Source organism: Fukomys damarensis, unplaced genomic scaffold (assembly GCF_012274545.1).
Source record: "Fukomys damarensis isolate Sample0158 unplaced genomic scaffold, DMR_v1.0_HiC HiC_scaffold_32, whole genome shotgun sequence".
NCBI classification, from domain to species: Eukaryota; Metazoa; Chordata; class Mammalia; order Rodentia; family Bathyergidae; genus Fukomys; species Fukomys damarensis.
This window is the reverse complement of record NW_022900944.1, coordinates 42421254-42440094: the sequence shown is the minus strand read 5'-3', so window position 1 is coordinate 42440094 and position 18841 is coordinate 42421254. Positions and strand designations below refer to the sequence as shown.

General features: G+C 41.9%; 1 long non-coding RNA gene across 2 annotated transcripts; it reads left to right on the top strand.

Annotated features, from left to right (window-relative positions):
* The first annotated feature begins 9082 nt into the window (after positions 1-9082).
* Positions 9083-11999, top strand: LOC117283905. 2 transcript variants are annotated; one of them, XR_004514947.1, is made up of 3 exons: positions 9083-9603; positions 10420-10523; positions 11525-11999. It is a non-coding gene; the product is annotated as an uncharacterized LOC117283905 (long non-coding RNA). The 2 variants fall into 2 exon arrangements; XR_004514946.1 differs by having other exon boundaries at positions 10420-11711; positions 11803-11999.
* Positions 12000-18841: the final 6842 nt, after the last annotated feature.

Here is an 18841-nt window from a genome sequence, read left to right as displayed (position 1 = left end):
ATGTAAGGATCTAGATTGATATGACTATAATCATGCTGTTTATAACCACCATTTTGCCCACTAGGTTACCTGGACACATATCCCAAACTCTGCAGAACAAAGAAAGTTGATAATTTAATCATCTAGACAGGATATATGGGACACTGATGCCTAGACTAATTAACAGACGTTGGATATGTAAATTGTTTTAGAGAAAAAACAGATACATTCTGGTTGACCACAGTCCATATTTGTCTAGTTTAGTATAGAATCCCCTTCCTCCTCCCTTAGGTGTGGGAATTCACTTGTTCTCTTACAACCAGGGCATGCTGCTGTCTAGAAATCTGAAATACATTGCATTCTGTGCACTCCTGGGTCCATCTGCCTCTTTTTGCTGCATTCTGCTGCTGTTTCTCATATACCAAAACAATTGACATATGCCGCCTGAGGATAAGCATATCAGGCTTTTAGTCTTCTCCATTTCTTCTTTTCTTTGCCCCTCAAATCTTTGCTGTCTTGAGAGTCTACCCATCACTTTGTCTCTCCTTCACTCCACAAGACTGACAAAAACACTGTTCAGCTTCTTTGCCTTTTACAACCTATACCACTTGACTTTATGTTCTCTGCTCAGGATTCTTACAAACTGGTAAGTGCCCCTGTGGAAAATACTATGCAGAGGGTGGTGCTAGCTTCCATGTTTTCTTCTCTCCAGGTCTGAGCCCCTGTTGTTTTGATTGTTTTGATAGCCTTTCAGTGGTATTTAGGTTTCCTAGTTATTCTTGCTGAAAGGGTTGTTTATTATAGATTGCTCAGCTATTACTGCAGACAGAGCCTCCAAGAGTATCTCTGGGCTGTGTGTCCATAAATGCAAAAGGATTGGCCCATTATTTCTTCCCCATAGGGGACCATCCTTAGGTCATCCCTGCCTCGAGCTAGATTCTTATATCAAGACATAAGCCATATAGGCCATATGCTATTTTGGACCAGGAAATCAGTGTTACATTGAAAGTATAAGGTAATAAAAATATTATTCTGTTTAAAATATAAAACCTTTATCTATTAGGGATGCAATTTAAAACATTTGGAGATGAAATCATCTATATTGAAAATTTGCTTTGAAACAATCCAGCAGGGAGTTCTATTGTCTACCAGAGTGCTTGAACATGTCCATTAAAAAATCAGATATGTGTTTGAATCTGTTTCATGGATTCCATTTCTCTCCTATGTTGGGCATTCATGGTTTTCATAATTTTTCTAAGCTCATCTATTTTTTATCTGTGTCTACTCTAGATTCACTGAGAAAGTCCTTCATTTTGCTTGTCATCTCTTGTTTTTAACTGAAAGATTATTTTTGACCTGATTTTCTATATAACCTCATTCATCTCTGATTTTTTTATATTTCTGCTCATACCATTTCTGGAAATTCAGGTGGATGGTTTCTGATTTCTTCTATTTCAAGGTCCCCTGGATATATCCTGGGTGGGCTTGAGGTCTGGGGTTGCATTTTGCTTCTGCATCTTGTCATTTTCTATTTTTAATTTTTCAATTTGTTTTCTGCATTGATGCTTGTAAATTTCTTGTGGTAGATAGCTTTATTGCTAGTATTAAGGCTTCCCTAAGAAATGTCTATTCCTCAGTGATATTTTCTAGGAATAGCTAGCCCTTGGTTTTCTGTCTTTTCCAAGATCCCACCTTTTCAATTTATTTGGGATGAGAAATAGCTGTCTATTTGGCTTAGCACCAGTGTACATACTGGACTATAGTGATGGTTATGACCTCAGACAATCAAGTATTGTCAAACTAGGGAGAACAACTGATTTGAACAGATATGAGATACTGGCTAATGTAGTACAGTTAGCAATAACAATAGCATCAAGCACAGACTAGAAACTGACAAACTGTGATAACTCTTAATTTGGGATCTTTAACCATAGGAGCAAGATCAAGTTATATAACAAAATCCAACACAAACCAGAAACATATGCAGTGAGTTTCCTTTTAGTAGAGTAATTTTACCCTGTAGGGGGGAAATTTAAGAAGGATAAGGGATAAATCAGAGAGATCAATAAAGAGAAGTCTAATAGAAGCAAGGCTGAAGGTCAAAGGATGATCACCCAAACTTTGGAAATCTGGAGAAGAGCACAGGAGAGAAAGAATGAAGGAGAAAGCCAAAGCATAGTGAAGCAAACCAAAAGACTAGAGACTACATTCACTCTCATGAAAATGTCAAAAAATGAAGAAAGACAGTTGAGGAAAGAGAAAAAAGACAAACAAAACAAACAATGAAAGTAAAATAAGAAAACCAGACCCCCTCAAAAAAAAGAAAGATAGATAGAAAGAAAAAAATACAATTTCCTCTGGTGTCCACAGTTCTGTGTTGGTGTCCAAGTCAGAGCCCAGAACTGAGCTGGGCAACCCACTAAGTCTGCAGAAGGATTAGTGTTTGGGTGCGAACTAATCTTGACCTCAAAAGACCTAGAATAGCAAAAAAAATTTTGGGGGGAAACAAAGGCAAGGCAGGAGGCATCACAATCTCTGACTTTATACTACAAAGCTACTGTGATAAAAAAAACAGTATGGTGCTGGCAAAACAAAACAAACCAGACCCTAGGGTCAATGGAACAGATTAGAAGATGAAGAAACAACTACAAACACATGCACCTTGTTTTCAACAAAGGGGCCAAACACTTTCACTGCAAGAAGGATAGCCTCTTTAATAAATGGTGCTGGAAAAGCTGGCTTTCTATGCCAAAGACTAAAACTAGACTTCATATCTCTCACCACACACTAAACTAAAATCAAAATGGATCAAAGATATAAATACTAAAATAGAAACAGTAAATCTGCTAAAACAGAATAGGTAGAACTCTTGAAGAAATAGATGTAGCTTCCAACGGATGGGCAAATAGATTGTTTCCAAGATTTAGCAATTACAAACTGTGCCGCTATAAACATGGGTGCACATACTTCTCTGTGATATGATTCTTTTAGTTCTCTTGGAAAGATACCCAGCAGAGGGATGGCTGGATCCATTGGAAACTGGATAAAGAAGTTGTGGTTTTTCTATAAAATGGAGTATTACTCAGCCATAAAGAGCGAGAGAATAGATTCATTCAGAGGAAAATGGATACATATTGAAGATATACTCCTAAGTGAAATAAATAAGTCCCACATGTGTAAATACCAAATAGTTTCCCTGGTGTGAATATTCTGCAACAATGCATAAGATTCTAATAAGATTTCTGACATTTAGAAATTTGAAGAAAGGAGCTAAAGGTGTAGGGAAGGTGTGATGCGTAGGGGAAGAACAAAAAGGGAAAAGAAAAAAATGTGAGAGAATGAAAAGATGAAAATAAAGTGTTTGTAGATGGGGAGGGGAGGAGGGGGTGAAGGGAGGGCAGAGGTAAGGGGAAAAAATGAGAATCAAGACTTGCCATGTAAAGGTACATGATCCCAACAATGAATGTAACTGTACTGTATCCAATAAAATTAAAAAAAAAAAAGAAATAGATGTAGGCAAAGATTTTATGAGAAAAACCTCAGTTACTTGGGAAATATTACAAAGAATGAACACCTGGGATCTCATCTTATTAAAAAGCTTTTGCACAGCAAAAAAAAAAAAAAAAAAAAAAAAAAAAAAAAAAAAAAAAAAAAAAAAAAAAAAAAGAAAGAAAGAAAGAAATCACCAACAGAGTGAAAAGACAACACATAGAGTATAAAAAATATTTTTTAGCTGTTCCTCAGAGAAAGGACTAATATCTAGGATATATTAAAAGCCCCAAAATACCCCAAAATTTAAAGACCCAGTCCAAAAGTAAGCATCAGAAATGAATAGACACTCAATCAGATGAAGAAGTAGAAATGTCAAATAAATATATGAAAAAAAGTTCAACATCTTGGTCATTTGAGAGATGCAAGTTAAAACAACACTGAGACTCCATTTCACTCCAGGAAGAATGTCACTTATCAAGAAGTCAGCCAATAACAAAGGTTGGCAAGGCTTTGGGGAAAAAGGGAACCATTCTCCAGTGTTGATAGCAGTGTAGACTGGTGTACAACTGCTGTGGAAATCAGTGTGGAGATTTCTCAAAAAACTAAAACCAGACATTCCATTTGACCCAGCTATTTCCTTTCTTGGTAGCTTCCTGAAAGAATAAAAAACTTCATAGTACAACAATATATGCATACTCATTTTATAGCAGCAGTTTTTAATAGCTAAACCTTAGAAACAGCCCAAATGCCCATAAAATGATGTAATGGGTAAAAAAGATGTGGTTCTTTTATAAAATAGAATACTACTCAGTCATAAAGAATGATAAACTTGAGGCATCCCTGGGTAAATGATGTACCTTGAGACCAACTCTTAAGTGAAAAAAATAGGACATTCATGTGTAAATATCACATTGTTTCTCTGCTGTGAAAAGCCAAAAGTTCAAATAAGGACCAAAATGTATCCTAGATATTATGAAATAGGAAGAAAATGCTCAAAAGGGAAGGAGAACCAAGGAGGGAGGAGGGGGAAAGGAAGAAAGAGAAAAAAAAAGTGAGAAAAGAAGGAAAAATAGAAACAAAGCTCTTGTAAATAAGAAGAGGAGGAGGATTTGAAGGGAAGGAGGATAGGGGAATGGGAAAAAAAGAGGAATTGGGATATATCATGTACAGGTACAAATTCCCTATAACGACTGTGGTCATTATGTATATCTAAAATGTACAAATACCTTAATAACAAACATCAGGTATGTAAAAAAAGGAAAGGTAGCCATGAAAAGATTCCTCTGACTTGCTGAAGAATCAAAATGAGAGAGGACGGCCAGGCCATTAGAGAAAGACCCTCCACACTGCCCTCAACCCCTGGTAATATCTTGTTCTCCGTCCCTTACTGGTGCCAGTAGCTTTGGTTTTGATCATTTTCTACCTAACAATCTCTACACAGTCAGTACCCATTGTCTCTGTTATTGTTAGACAGTGATTTTCAAATGTTTGAAGAAGAATTCACAAGCTATTGGATCAACAAGCATCTCCTGATGAATTCTCTAAACTCAGTTCCATAAAGGTAATAATGAGGAGCCTTTTGTGCTTTGCATCATGCTGTAAAACCACTGCCATTTATGTTAGGACTCACCGTCCCCAGCTGGTCTGACCAAAGCCTCATATTAAATGATTTACTTGAACTACTTCCATTAATCCTCAACAAACCTGTGATTAGTATTATGCATTCTTCCCTTTTATGGATGGGGAAACTGAAGTTTAGAAAACAGTTTTAGAAAGCCTCAGTAGGTAGAAGCCAGATAGCAGTTACTTAATGAGCAAACCAGAACCTCACCTCATCTTTAATGGAAGAGTGTTTTCCAACTTGATCTTGCATCAGAATCCTCAGGAGGGCCTGTTAAAAACATATTTTAGAACCCCACCCCGAGGGTTCTTGATTCAGTAAGCCTAGGGTGGGGCCAAATAATTTGCATCTTTAGTAAATTTCCAGATGAGGTTGATGCTTCCAGTGCAGGGGCCACACTTTGTGAAACATGCACCAGGGCATAATGCAGTAGGTGGACAGCAGCGATTTGTTACCTGTGGATTTGTACTCTCAGTGCTTCCTTCCGGGCCTGGGGGAATCAGAGTCTCTGCTGCTTCAGGTGGGACAATGGCTCATGGCTGTGGGTGTTTACACTTGTGGAGTAGGTGCCTTCTGGCTCCTTCATGGCCAGGAGACTGGGTTTGGGATGCAATTAGAGCCCTTCCTGCTGGTGGCAACAGGTAGCCAACTTTGCCTTCACCAACACATCTGATGGTTTCCATTTTGGAGCCACTTTGGTGACAGATTCTTGAGTACCTCTTGGGACTGCAGTGTTGAGTCCAGTGAGCCCTTTCCTGGGTAGACCTCAAACATAGCCACAGTGAACTTGGAAATCTTTGTCCCTTTCTTTCTGAGACAGGGTCTCACTAAGTCATTAAATTGCCTAGGTTGGGCTGGAGTTTGAGATCCTTTTGCTTCAGCCTCCCAGAGTTCTGGGATCACAGGCATGTGTCGCCATGCCTGCTTACTTCCCTATTCTTAAAGCTCCTGCTGCACCCTGCTGCTCTTTCTTCCAAGACCCTTGTTTGCAAAGCTCTTCAAACTAGCTTGGAAGGTTTGCAGTCAGCCAAGCCTTCTTGCATTCAGGAGGGTGAATTAAGGTAATGATGATAGAGAGGATTAATGCCTATGGGGCCTGACCGACTGCTTAGCAGTTGAAAACCTGCCTGCCTTCTAATCCAGCTATTGTGCTGGGAGCTGGATTCTGTTGTAGAAGTTTCTGAACTAGTTGGTGCCCTAGTTTTCTCACTTAACAAATTAAGATAACAATGTTACTCATTTCGTAGTTGTCCGGAATGTTAAATGACTTATCATATGCAAAAGTCTTAGTAAGGTTTCTGGCACAGAATAAGAGCTTAAAAAGCTTCCCTGGACAAGAGTTCTTGCTGGTGTACATGAAGGTAAGCAGTCCTGGGACATGGGGGAAGGACAGCTGGGTTGTCACTAGAAGTGACCAGCCTTCGGGATTTGGGCAGGAAGTATCTTGGCAGGCAGAATGGGATCCACAAAGACACAAAAGAGACCAAGACAGAGAATGGGGAGAAAAGGAGTCTCTGCCTGTCCCACAAGCCCCTGTCCCCTCCTATCCACCATTCATGCTGGGCTAGAAATCAGAGAACGTGTCATGTTTCTTAGACCAGACCTAGACTCCAAACACATCACCCCTAGTGTGTCTTGCCTGGGCTTCCTCACTCCACGTTTTGGGGTGCAATCCCTGAATCCCTGGAAAAATCACCCTTTTTTAGGTACAATCCTGTTTTAGCCCTCATCACACCCTGTTGTAATTGTGTGTGCGTGTGTGTGTTATAGCCTTTTGTGTCCTTGTTGAACTGATTTTCTCCGTGTTTGTGATGCTACATGACCATCTCTAGATTGTTCACACCAACCACAGAATAGTGCAAGGCCTTGTACACATATGTGATATAGAGGCTTGTCACCCACCATGTGGTCCAAAGAGCAGCAGACTTTTTCTCATCTGGGAAAGGATTAGGAATGCAGAACTCAGGTCCTACCCAGACCCGCTGAGGCAGAAGATGCATTTTAACCAAACCCCATGTGATTCATGCACATTTTGCAACTTGAGAAGACTAGTCTAGTGGTTAAGCAAGAAAGCTTGGGAAACTGGATTTAAATTCTGAGTCTGGGTCTTTCAGATGAAACATGCTTGCCCAGTGCTTGGCAAATGGTAACTGCTCTAAACTTAGTAGCAGTGGTTTTCATCCTGGTCTTCCGACAGCCCAGGAGGGCTCTATGGAGGAAGAAAAGTCACTGTATATCTTCATGAACACCATCCCCCATTTCCTCTCCGTCCCCATAGTGGTGGGGCCAGCTGTTGTCTGGACTGTGTCTTCCTGCATGGGGCTGCCTCCCTCTGAGGGGCACTGCTGACGTGAGTGGCGTGGCTTCCTCTTAGGTGTCAGTCACAGGCTCGAAGCTTCCTGGAGCTAAGGACACCAGCCAGACACAAAGAACTACCCTGTCCCCAGAGCTGAGTCACGTTACCTCTATTCAGACAGGGGATCAGGACAGGTGGGAGACTCTGCAGGCCTCCGGAGATGCCCCAGGCAAAGGGTTGGGTGAGTCACACAGGAGCATGAGTCACACTGTTACATAAGAGCGGATCAAGAGCATTCAAATGTCACACAAGCCCAAATGTGTCCCAGCAGAGCAGGGAGGGGGTGTCAGGGAGGAGACTTGCCTAGAGTGTCCTGCAATCTATATGCCCAAGGATATCATCATCATCATCACCGTCATCATGGTTGATATGGTTGTAATGGAAACCAACAGGTAAATTGCTCTTCGGGGGCAAGGGAGAACTGTGGGTAACTCGCTTTCACAAAGAGATAGAGATTAATTAACACCTAAACATTGAAGATATTAAAAAGCACTAATTCATTCTTAAGAATGTAAGAGCTATGTAAAAACACGTGGAGTCAGATTAAAAAATAATTCAGTTGAGGAAGTAGGTTAATTGAATAAACATGGAAAGAAAGCTTTTGTGCTGATTAAGTTAACAAAGTTTTTTGTTTAACATAAGAATATTTAAAGATTGTACAGGTGGGGAAGGACAGATAACCACCATCAAACCCATGGGCAGGAACCAGTGGCAGCTTTCTGGTGGCAGGATGGCTTTATGTCACACCCACTGGATTCATGCTAATGGTGCAACCGGAAGCAGCAGATATTTATGGTTTATTACTTAGGACAGGAAAACAGTGAAAAGTGTTTAAATTCAATTTTTCAGTTTGATTTTTCCTATAGATTATCAGTCTACTGGCCTTGGAGCTGATGAAGAGTTGGAAGTCCTCAGTACCATATAAAATGCTACTGATAAAGTACCAGCTTAAAAAGTTAGGTAGGATTTTTTAAAAGACGAGGCCAAAGCTATATTACCAGGAACAAAAGGTTGTTTCAAATAAATCACACTAAAATACTTGAATGGAACAAAAGTACTGCCAGTAGTTTTTTGAACTCAGTGAATATGTTCTTTCTTTGTTCATTAAGTTCCGTGGTACATTTTAAGTGTACAATACAATAATATTCATCATTGGGAATTTGTACCTTTACATGATATATCTTGGTTCTTACTTTTCCCCATTTCCCTGCCCCCCCTCAACCTCTCCACCCCTCCCTATTTGTAAAGACTTTGTTTCCATGTTTTCTTTTTCTCATATTTTTTTCCTTTCAGTGAATATTCTCCTTTTTGGGTAAATTTTTAAAATGTCCATATTAATGTTGTTTTTGTAGTATAAATATGTGCTTATACTATACATTAATAAGTACATATCTTATAAAGCTAAACGTACATATGTAAGGGCATAATAATATATAAACAGAGTTATATATGGAGAATATACTATAAATCATATAATAGACATTAAGCCGTAGGTTTAAATTTGAAAGAAGGAGTCTCATTTGTACTTTATATTCATTCATCATATTTTCCTTCATATTATTTGTACATGGTGACCAACAAATACAGATTAGTCAGTTTGCAACTTTAGTCCAGTGTACTTTAGAAGAAAAATTATATGGGTGTGGGCTCAGTGCTATATTAATCCCTATGGATTAGATAGCTCTGTGTGGAGAACACTATTGATTTCCTTATTGCTGGCCTAGCCAGGCAACGGTTGTAACTTGTGGTAGTTGTCAGGCTTTTGGTTTCACTATGGATAAATCAAATGGCAACAGAACTGGTACCTCCTCCCTTTCACCCTTTCCTCCACCCCTTCCATAAATGCTGGTAATCTGGACTTTTCTGGACCATAGACTATGCACATCTTGTCCAAAGTACCAAGCATCCCCAATCTAAACATATGTGTGCAGCTCCACGTGGGTCTATCTGAATGTCAGAGGGCAATGGCCCTACACTGGGAAATGGAAAAGGGATGTTCCCACTTCCTGTGCAACCTCCAGAAATCCATTTTATGTGAAATGGTAGCTCCCAGTAGAATGAAGTGGGAAGAACCAAATACCAGCGCTCTGTTCTATCAACCCGATCTCTTCCCACCATTCTCAGCAGCAGGGACGGACAACACAAGACACCCACGGTAAGGCACCCAGAGGTTGTTTCTCGGAAGAACAGTCGATATGTCCTGTTCACAAAGGCCCAGATCCTCTCTTGTTTTCCCCTAGCCGATGTCAGCAACTGCAGCTCAGGGACCAAACAGCCTCTCTGGCCTGCTTTTCTCTGCTTGTTTCATTGGCTCTCGATTTAAGAATGGATTTTACTTATTTCCTTTTAACAAAATGGCTCAAAATGGTTATATAGAGTGTAGGCTGCCTTTTGACCTCAATTTTGCCCAAAGTATTTACTTGCCAGCGCTTTGAGGAAGCATTTCCTGAAGGTTTTCATGCCCCATGGCCCACCCCAGCCATTGTTTCCTGTCTGTAGTACAGTGGAATTAGAGTCTGGATTAGAGTCTCTGTCCTCTGTGCCTTCGCCCTGCACTTTCAGTGCAAGCAGCCAGAATGTAAATAAGAGCGTGACTTTCCCTCACTGAGAGCCTTATAGTGGCTGCTTGTTTTTTTAAATGAAAGCTAAGCTCCCTGCCTTGTTCTTCAAGCCTGAAGCCCCTGAACACCTCTGCTTACCTCTGTCCTCATCACCACCAACTCCCACCTCGACTCAGTGGGTTCTGTAGCTGTCCTCTCAGTTCTTTCTTACATGTGGCCTTTAAACATGGTCCTAGAGAAGACGCGTCTTAGACACAGGGACCTGGTCTTGGTGACATTTCTCCAGGGTGGTGTCTGGGACTTACTAGGCATCCAGCACATGTTTATTGAATGCAAAATAAATGATTTGGAACCTTCATAGCACCCTTGTGCGGTGGGATTTCATAAATTATCACATTATCATTTTATAGGTGAATAAAAAGGCAGTGTTGTGCTTCATGATTGGCGGCATGTGTGTGCACAGGTCCTGGCTGCGAGCAGGATGAGAAGAGTAACCAGATTGATGGATCTGGATGTTGGTACTTGGTTTTGCCCATCTTCTTCTCATTGGAGTCGCCATTTTATTTGAAATGCATTTCAGGAGGTTGCGTGAGGGGTGGGGGACGGACCTTTCACATTGTTGGGTGTAGAGTTGCTGCTCTCCTGATATGCAGGTACACCTGGATGGGAGCCTGAGCTCCGGCTGACTTTCATTCACATTCAGATGCTTCCTTGGGTTGCACCAGGTTCTTTGGTTGACAACTGGAAGAGGAAGGTGGGAAAAGGGAGGGACCTGCCACACTCTTGCAGCCTCCCTGCTCATGTGGAACCTGGGCCTTTATCCATCGTGAATGATCATCTTTCCCAAGCTTTCATCTTCTTATTGTTCCCTTCGTGCTTTTTACTCTATTGATTCTGCTTCTAAACTATATAGCACTTAATGTTTTTTTTAATCATTTCACATTTTGGACTTATTATATATGCCAGTCTGTAGACACCAGACCTTGGCAGGACTCAGAAGGTCCCTCCATGTCCTCCTGGCCCACAGATGAGCCCCTCTTGTCCCTTACCATGTTGCATGAGAAATTCCATGTCACTGATGGTCAGTACATCAAGCAAGCACTCTCTGTGTCCCCTACTTGTGTCCACCTCCTCTTAGCAACTCATCCCCCAAAGCCTTCCCTTGTACAGAAGTGAAAGAAAGGACCAGTCAAGGTCTCACAAAGAGACTGGGAGAGCAGGGTTGAAGTCCTTTCCTTACGTGTGTGTGTGTGTGTGTGTGTGTGTGTGTGTGTGTGTGTTTGTGTCCTCTTCTCCAGGGACAACTCCCTCACCTAAAATGACTTTCCTCTCTCGGGCCAGATCCTTCAGATCCAAGTCTAGGAGGAGCATGGACTTGATGCTTTTGCTCTTTTCCCCAGTGCCGTATGCCTTGAGGGCCCATGTCAAAGCCCCTTACCCATGTCATGGAGTCTCTTGTGGGAAGGATTATTGTGTTGGCCAGAGGAGATAAAAAGAAAATATTTTTTCATGAAGGAAGAAGAGCAGGAATATATGGGTGCACTTCCAAATCAGCAAAAAATGAAGGGTCCTGCTTATTTACTTTTTTAACCCGGTGCAAACTCTTATTTATGCCAACAATGCATCTGCTTTGCTTCCTATTTTCCCCTGGGGCTGATGCCCAAGGCCATGGAATGAAAGGGCTGAGAGTGGTAAGCCATAGGTAAGCCAGCCTGCTATTCAGTATCTTTTCTTATACAACAGTTATTTGTAAACTAATCAATAAACTTTTCTTATTTTGTTTGCTTCTTTAGAACTCTTAGCAGGCGCCTGCTGAACCATGAAGAAACTTAAAATAGCGATGATCTCCCTTTATGCTGCTGCCTCGTTCCCCATAGCCCACTCATGATGTTTATACTCAAGGCCACATGAAGCTAATCTGTATGGAAATAAAGGGCAGAAATATTCAGATTGAGTTTTACTAAGTGAACCTGAGGTTTCTCTGTTCAGCAAAATAGGCCAGGTAAATGCGTTTCTGATACAGAATAAATCACTGGTTTGAAGACCTATATTTCCTTTAGCCATTTTGCTTAGAAGGGAAGAATTCTCAGCCTTCTGCATGGATATGAAAAGCACCAGACCCTCCCTGCAAGACAGTTTCCCGGGTCAGACTCATTTTCCTATTAGGATGTTAGAGGCTGGATTTCAGCCAGGGGCTGGCGATGCAGGGGTCTTCATGGGGGCCAATAAAGGGAGAGGAAAGGATGTGTTTATAGAGCACCTTGCAAGCCAAGTTCCAAGGCTCACTAGGGGCATAGGACCCAATCTCTTGGCTTTGGGAAACAGAATGGCATCACACAGAGTGGCGAATACAAAGTCTGAGGTGTGTGCAGATGTGCCTTGGGCAAGCGAGGAGAGAGCTGAGCAGCAACACAGAGGTCAGGCCCATTTTTCTGAAACACTTGGTGCTACAGTAGGTACCTCGCCCATTCGGTCTTCTGGTCCACCTGTATCTGTTAAATGCAGGCAACTTCTAGGAGCACAGCAGTGAGGAGAACAGACAAGCTCCCTTCTCTTGCTAAGCATATAGTTTTAGTGCATCTTAAAGCATGGACTGGGGTGTGGGGAAGAGGCAAGGGCAGGAGAGGGAAGGCATTTCAAGGCACAGAAGGGCACATGTGTGGAAACAGGAAGTAGCTCTGCGTTTTCTGAAGCTACACTGAAGTCCTTGATGCACCATAGAACCATCAAGGCCGAGGTGGAGAGAAATGGCTGTGGGGAGGTCCTGTGGCTGTTTGCCCAGGAGACCAAGTGAAAAAATAATGAAATATTCTCCGTTCAATGGTCATCCTATATGCTTCCCTCTGGACCTCAGGCATAGAAGAAACACATTTTAGGTTTCTTAGAGTAGGTTCTTTTTTCTCTATGGCTCACGTGTGTCAGCATTAATACTACAGGGAGAAGGTAAAGGGGAAAAGCCATGGCAGGTGCTGATTTGGACTTCAAAGAAGACCTTTGGCCAAGGCCCCAGGTGGCTCAGGCTGGACAGAGGTTGGATCAGAATACTAGCTGGGGCTATGAATAGCCCTTGTTGAATGGTCAGAATCTACCCAGGTGTGAGCATGCCTTCCTATTTACCTATGCATGTGGTAACTGCCAAGTGTTGGCCATTTTGTTCTATGAAAATGTCAGTTCCATATATATATTTCACCTGACCTCATCCATCATAGTTAAGGGCTTTTTATGTTTGTCATCTTGCAATGTCACATCATCTAGTTGAGGCATATACCGTAGGGGTTCTCATTCAATAGCTGAGGTAATTGAAGTTTGGCAAGTTGACATCAATTGCCCAAAGCCATATATAAGCAGAGAATTCAGGGCTGAGACTTAACCCTGCCCAGCATCCATGTCTGACTGTGGGGTTGAGGTTCAAGGCCTCTGCTCCCTCTAGGAGCCTGTGGAGCCATTGGAAGCCATGTGGCCTGTGTGGGCCCTATCTCTCTATGCTTTGAAGCTCATCCGACCATGGGTGTTGAAGTCACCTCATGGGCTGGAACTTCAGGGAACTGGAGGACAAGGCCTAGGCCTTCTGTTGGACACTTAGCTTCTGATGAGGGAGGAGGCCAGGCTGAATCCTGGGTCTGTTTTGAAATGACCCGGTCTCTTTAGGGGTTTTTTGGGTTGACTGTCTCAGCACTTGTGTTCCCCACCTTGTCACACATCCTGCTTTGTCAGGAAATATTCTATGACTGAAGTTAATGCCAAGGTTATAAAGTTGCCATCCCCTTCTCAGATCTTGATCCTCAGCCCTATCACTGGGCAGCAGGGGAATCTGTGCTTATCAGAGTCACACAAGATCCTGGTTGAAGGAAGCTTCCTTTCACCATGTAGTTCTATCATCGCCTTGGCATGGAGAGATTGTATCAAGTTATACACTTGCTTTTAAGTCTTCCCAAGAAAGGACACACAACCCTCATGGTCACATTTCATTGGCCAAAGAAAGTCACATGGTCATAGCTATGTTTAAAGGGAGTTGGGGAATATAATCTTACTAAGTGCCTGGAAGGCAGGAACACAAGATTTGTTTGGGGAGAGTGTCACTGACTTCTGTAGCTGTTCAGAATGGTGGTAAGAATGTGAGCATATCCCTTGGCCATTGGATATGTGGCTGATGGAGAGCTGATTCAGCAGAATGTGAGGCTAAACCAAGAAAGCTCTGACAAAGAAATCATGAAGACTAGTCCAAGTGCAGCACCACCACTGACGGTTGCTATTAGGACCATAGGTTAGAACGAAGTGAGCAAGAAGGTTTGCTTGGTAGCACATCTCAGTATTTTCACTTTTGCTTGGTTTTCCACTTCATCTGACCCCAGAGAGTAGCCCCATTTGATTGATTAATAATCAGCCTTATACCCTTCCTCTAAGAAAACCAACAAGAATTTTGTGGAGAGTCATGCCAGAAAGCCATTCTAGAATCCCTCCCTGAATTAGGCAAGTCAGATCAACATTCTGAAATCTTGCTTTGGACAGTTGTTAGTCACAGGGATGAACTGCATACTACAAAGTGTTATCACTCTGTTAATGTGTTAATGTCAAGTACAGTAAATTTATTAATGTAGTTTATGCGTCTTTGTGCAATAGAAAACATCAATGAGTTCTTTCAAGTTTTGATGTGTCTGATTTTACTAGAACAGTGCTAGGAGACAAGAAAAGAAAGTTACTGACTTAGTCTGTGTTGTGATGTGACATACTTCCACTCTACCATCATTAAAACACCACCTAGCATCTGGAAGCAGCAGAAGTAGTGAATAAAGGAATTAAATAAATGGATCTATCCACACCAGTTGATGTCTTCTCATGTTTTCTTTCTTGTTTAAGCCAAACTATTGCATCTCATATAACTGCAAATAATCAAAGCATTGAAAACATTCACATCATTATTATTTTTATGAATAGCGTCGGTCATCTACTCAACAAATGTTTATTTAGTGTCTATGACGTGCTAAGCAGTGAAAAGTGAACAAGATAAACAAAGGTCTTTGATTTTATAGGAATTATTTCTAGTGGGAGGCATGGGTGGTGAGTGAGTAGACAAATACATGTATGAAGGATTTTTTGGGTAATGAAAAGTCCTTCAAATCAAAACAGAGCAAAGAATGAGGATGGTGAATGACAGTTTGGCTTTAAGGAAGGGAGTCAGGGATGCTTCTCTGAAGAGGTAATATTTGGATTAAGAAATGAAAAAAGTGAGTGAGTCATTAGAAAGTCTCAGTGACGAGAGACTCAGACAGAGAGAGACACAAGTACAAGGACTCTAATGTAGGTTTGAATCTGGTGTGTCTGTGGGCAGGGCCAAAGTGGGCAAGGACAGTGAGGCAGAGTGGAAGACCAGTCTGGAGAGGTAGGCAGAGGCAAGACCCTGAAGGAGAACTTGAACAATCTGGATTATATTATAGGTGTGTCTCAAAATCACTGGAATTTTATCAAAAGGAAAGTGATCCCCCCTTTCTCTTAGGCAACTATGAGAGCTAACTGGAGAGGCAGGATTAGGAGCAGGAAGACCAGTTAGGATGTCTCACGAGTCTCACTTGGGAATCCTGGTAGGCAGCTACAGAGGTGGTCAGAAGAGTCAACTCTTGATAAAGTTTATGGGCAGAGCCAACAAGACTTGCTGATGGATTGGAGGTGAGGAAGATGGAATGAAAGAAACCAGGGCCAACTTCTCAGTGTTTAGATTGAGCATCTGAGTCCATTGAAATGCTCCTTACCAAAAGGGGAAGGAATGAGTTTGGGGCAGGAAATCACAAACTCTGTTTTGCATCTCTGACCTTCAAGGGGCTTCTTAGGCATTTGAGTGAAGAGATCAAATCTGCATGTGCATATAAGAGTTCTGGGGACAGATAGATCTGAAAGGCATGAACTTGGAAGTTATCAGCAAACAGATGGCATTTAAAGCCAAGAGACCTAGAGAATGAGCTGTGTATGAGAAAGAAAAGAAGACCAGGGTCAAACTCTCTTCATGAACCAACATCAAGGATTAAGACCCAAGAATTGGACTGGCCAGTGATAAGAGATCCAAGAAAGAGCCCTGATGGAAAACTAAAAATTCTCAAGAAGAAATGATTTGATTAAGAATCCAAATGATGCGGGAAATTCAAGGACAATTCAGTGGAAGATGTGGAAATGGGAACGATGAGTGATTTCAGGGAGTTTAACAAGAGTTAGTAGAGTGACAGAGAGGCAGACTTTGAGATATGCAGGAAGGGTGGCAGCGAAAAGGGTGGAACCACTAGGAGGAGTGAGAGTGACAAAAAATTTATCTGTGTATGTATGGAAAGGGATCTTGTGGGATGCCTGAGTTCTCAGATTCAGTAGACTGTTGATACTAGAGAGAAAGATAAAAAAATCTTTAGGATAAAGTCCTTGAGTGGCTGGAGGGTGGGTTCATGCAGCAGCAGAGAAAGGAGAGAAGGTCAAGTCTGTGTGGAGATAAGGTAGAAAACAGCAAATGTCCTTCTGATTGGTTCCATTTGTAAAATAAAAGAATCAACACCATCTAATAAGAGTAAGTGAAATTTCCCAAAACAAAGATAATTGTTACACATCACATACATACACACACACAAAAATTGAGTTTCAGAAGTGAGAAGATGATGTCAATTGCCATCTGGATAAGTGGAAAGCAATGATCGAGGACTGTGTTGGCTTTTTGGGGGTGTAGCTGGAGGCCCCCTTGAGTTGCATGGTCATAAACCTAAATCCAGGCCAGGCATCAGAGTTGTGAACTGTTCTCTAGCCACGATGTGATGCTCAGGTACAGGCCCGAAGCAACAGACCGATGAGTCTGAACAGAGATGAGATGCACTGGAGCAGCAGCAGGAAGGAAGAGTGAGGCTAGAAACCTTCTTGAAAGGTTAGACCGTGGACTCCAAAATAGAGAAAGAGGAATGCTAGGGTCCAAATGCTGCGGTTGGAGTCTCTACGGGGACATAGACACTTGTTGGCGTGCATAGATAATGGGAAGTGATTTAGTTCTGAACAGACAATCTGTGGTTTGGAATCAAGATGTTGTAAGCCATACAGTTATTGATAATACGTAGGTCCTATCTTAGGAAAGCGAGAGCCCATGTGTGCTGGAGGAAAATCACTAAGAGGTCATTGACCAGAGGAAAATTACAAGTAGAAAATATTGACATATTATTTTTAAACTGTGGCTAATGAAAAAAAAAGATTTAAAAAGGGGGCTGGCATTGAGTTCCTAATTTAAATAACTTAGTGAATGTGGCTGAGTGAGTACCACCCCATGCACTGTCCCTCTTCTGAGTCATTATTACTTTTTTCTGAGCCGTTTTGAGGTCTGTTCATGTCATTTGTTACTACTAATAAAATGTCAACATTTGACATAAATGCTTTTTGGTAAACAGGGAAAGCAGACTTTAGGTGAGCTGTTATAATAATGTCACAATGTCTGGCTCTCAGTGCCTGTTTATTCTTGAATGTGAGAGAAGGGATGAATTTAGAACAGGACGGAAAATAATACAGATTCCACAACTTCTCTTGACAAATACTGGGAACAGCAGTGAGTGATGTTGAATTTATGTGCCATTCACAGCTGCAGTGGTGGTGAGTTTTGCGGACTCTGTAGCTGAGGGGTGGTCCATGAACCTGGACACCTCCATGCATGTGTGTGAGTCCTGTCCTGTGGATAGCAGCTGGGGTGAGTGTTCATGGAGGATCCAGGGAGAGGCTGCTGGGCCTACTATTTCAGAAGCCAGTGTGGACTGGCCTTGGGAAATACACCTCCCTGAACACTTGTTCCTTTGCCACAGAACTTTGTTCCTCCTTCCCACCCAGAAGTGGAGCTTATTTTTATTTCTTTTGGCACTGGGGATCAAACTCGGGTCCTTGTGCTTACAAGGCAGGTGGCAGAACCACTGAGCTAAAACCCCAGCCCTTATTGACCCTTGCTTTGAATCTGAGCTGAACTTGCCACTTGCTTTGCCTAATGTACTGGGGTAGAAGTGATCCGGTGTGATTTCCGAGTCTGGACCTCAAGACGTACATTTATTTGGAACTGGGATGTCTCTGTCTTCAAGTCCAGGCTAGTCGTTTGGAACGTGAGAGCTGTGTGGAAGGAGAGGTTCTCAGACAGCCATGCCTGAGACTGAGGCCACCTTGGAAGTGCAGCCCCTGTTCAGTCACCAGCAGATCACAACCAGATGTCTGACCCCCTTGAGACCAGCAGAAGCATCACCCCAAATTTCCAGTATTAGGAGCTGGTGCGCTAGTGAGTGACTGTTATATTAACCCAGAAAGTTTTTGGCTAATTTGTTATTCAGTAACAAATCATTGATGTAAGAGTAAGGTTTATTAATAAATGCAAAGAGAGGGTGAGGAGTTACGTTTATTGATTATCTACTTTGTATTGAGCAACCCTGAGAAGAATAGCTTGATTTTTCTCCTCTCTGAAGAGGGATCATTTTCCTCCCTTCTTCCCTCCCTCCCTTCCTCCTTTCTCCCTTCCTTCTTTTCCTCCCTTCTCCCCTCCTTTCCTTCATCCTTTCATCCTTCTCTTCTTTCCTCTTTATTTCTTTGTTTCTCCTCTCTCTCTCTCTCTCTCTCTCTCTCTCTCTCTCTCTCTCTCTCTCTCTTTCTTCTATTATTCTGTTTTGCTTTTGTGGTACTGGGGGTTGAACCCAGGGCTTTCTCACTTACCCAACCCTTTTTATATATATATCTATTTTATTTTTAGACAGTCTCAGTAAGTTTCCTAGGCTGGTCTCAAACTTGTGATCCTCTATATCAGCCTCTTAGAGTGGGAGTTGTAAGTAACACTATCATCCCTCTCTTGGA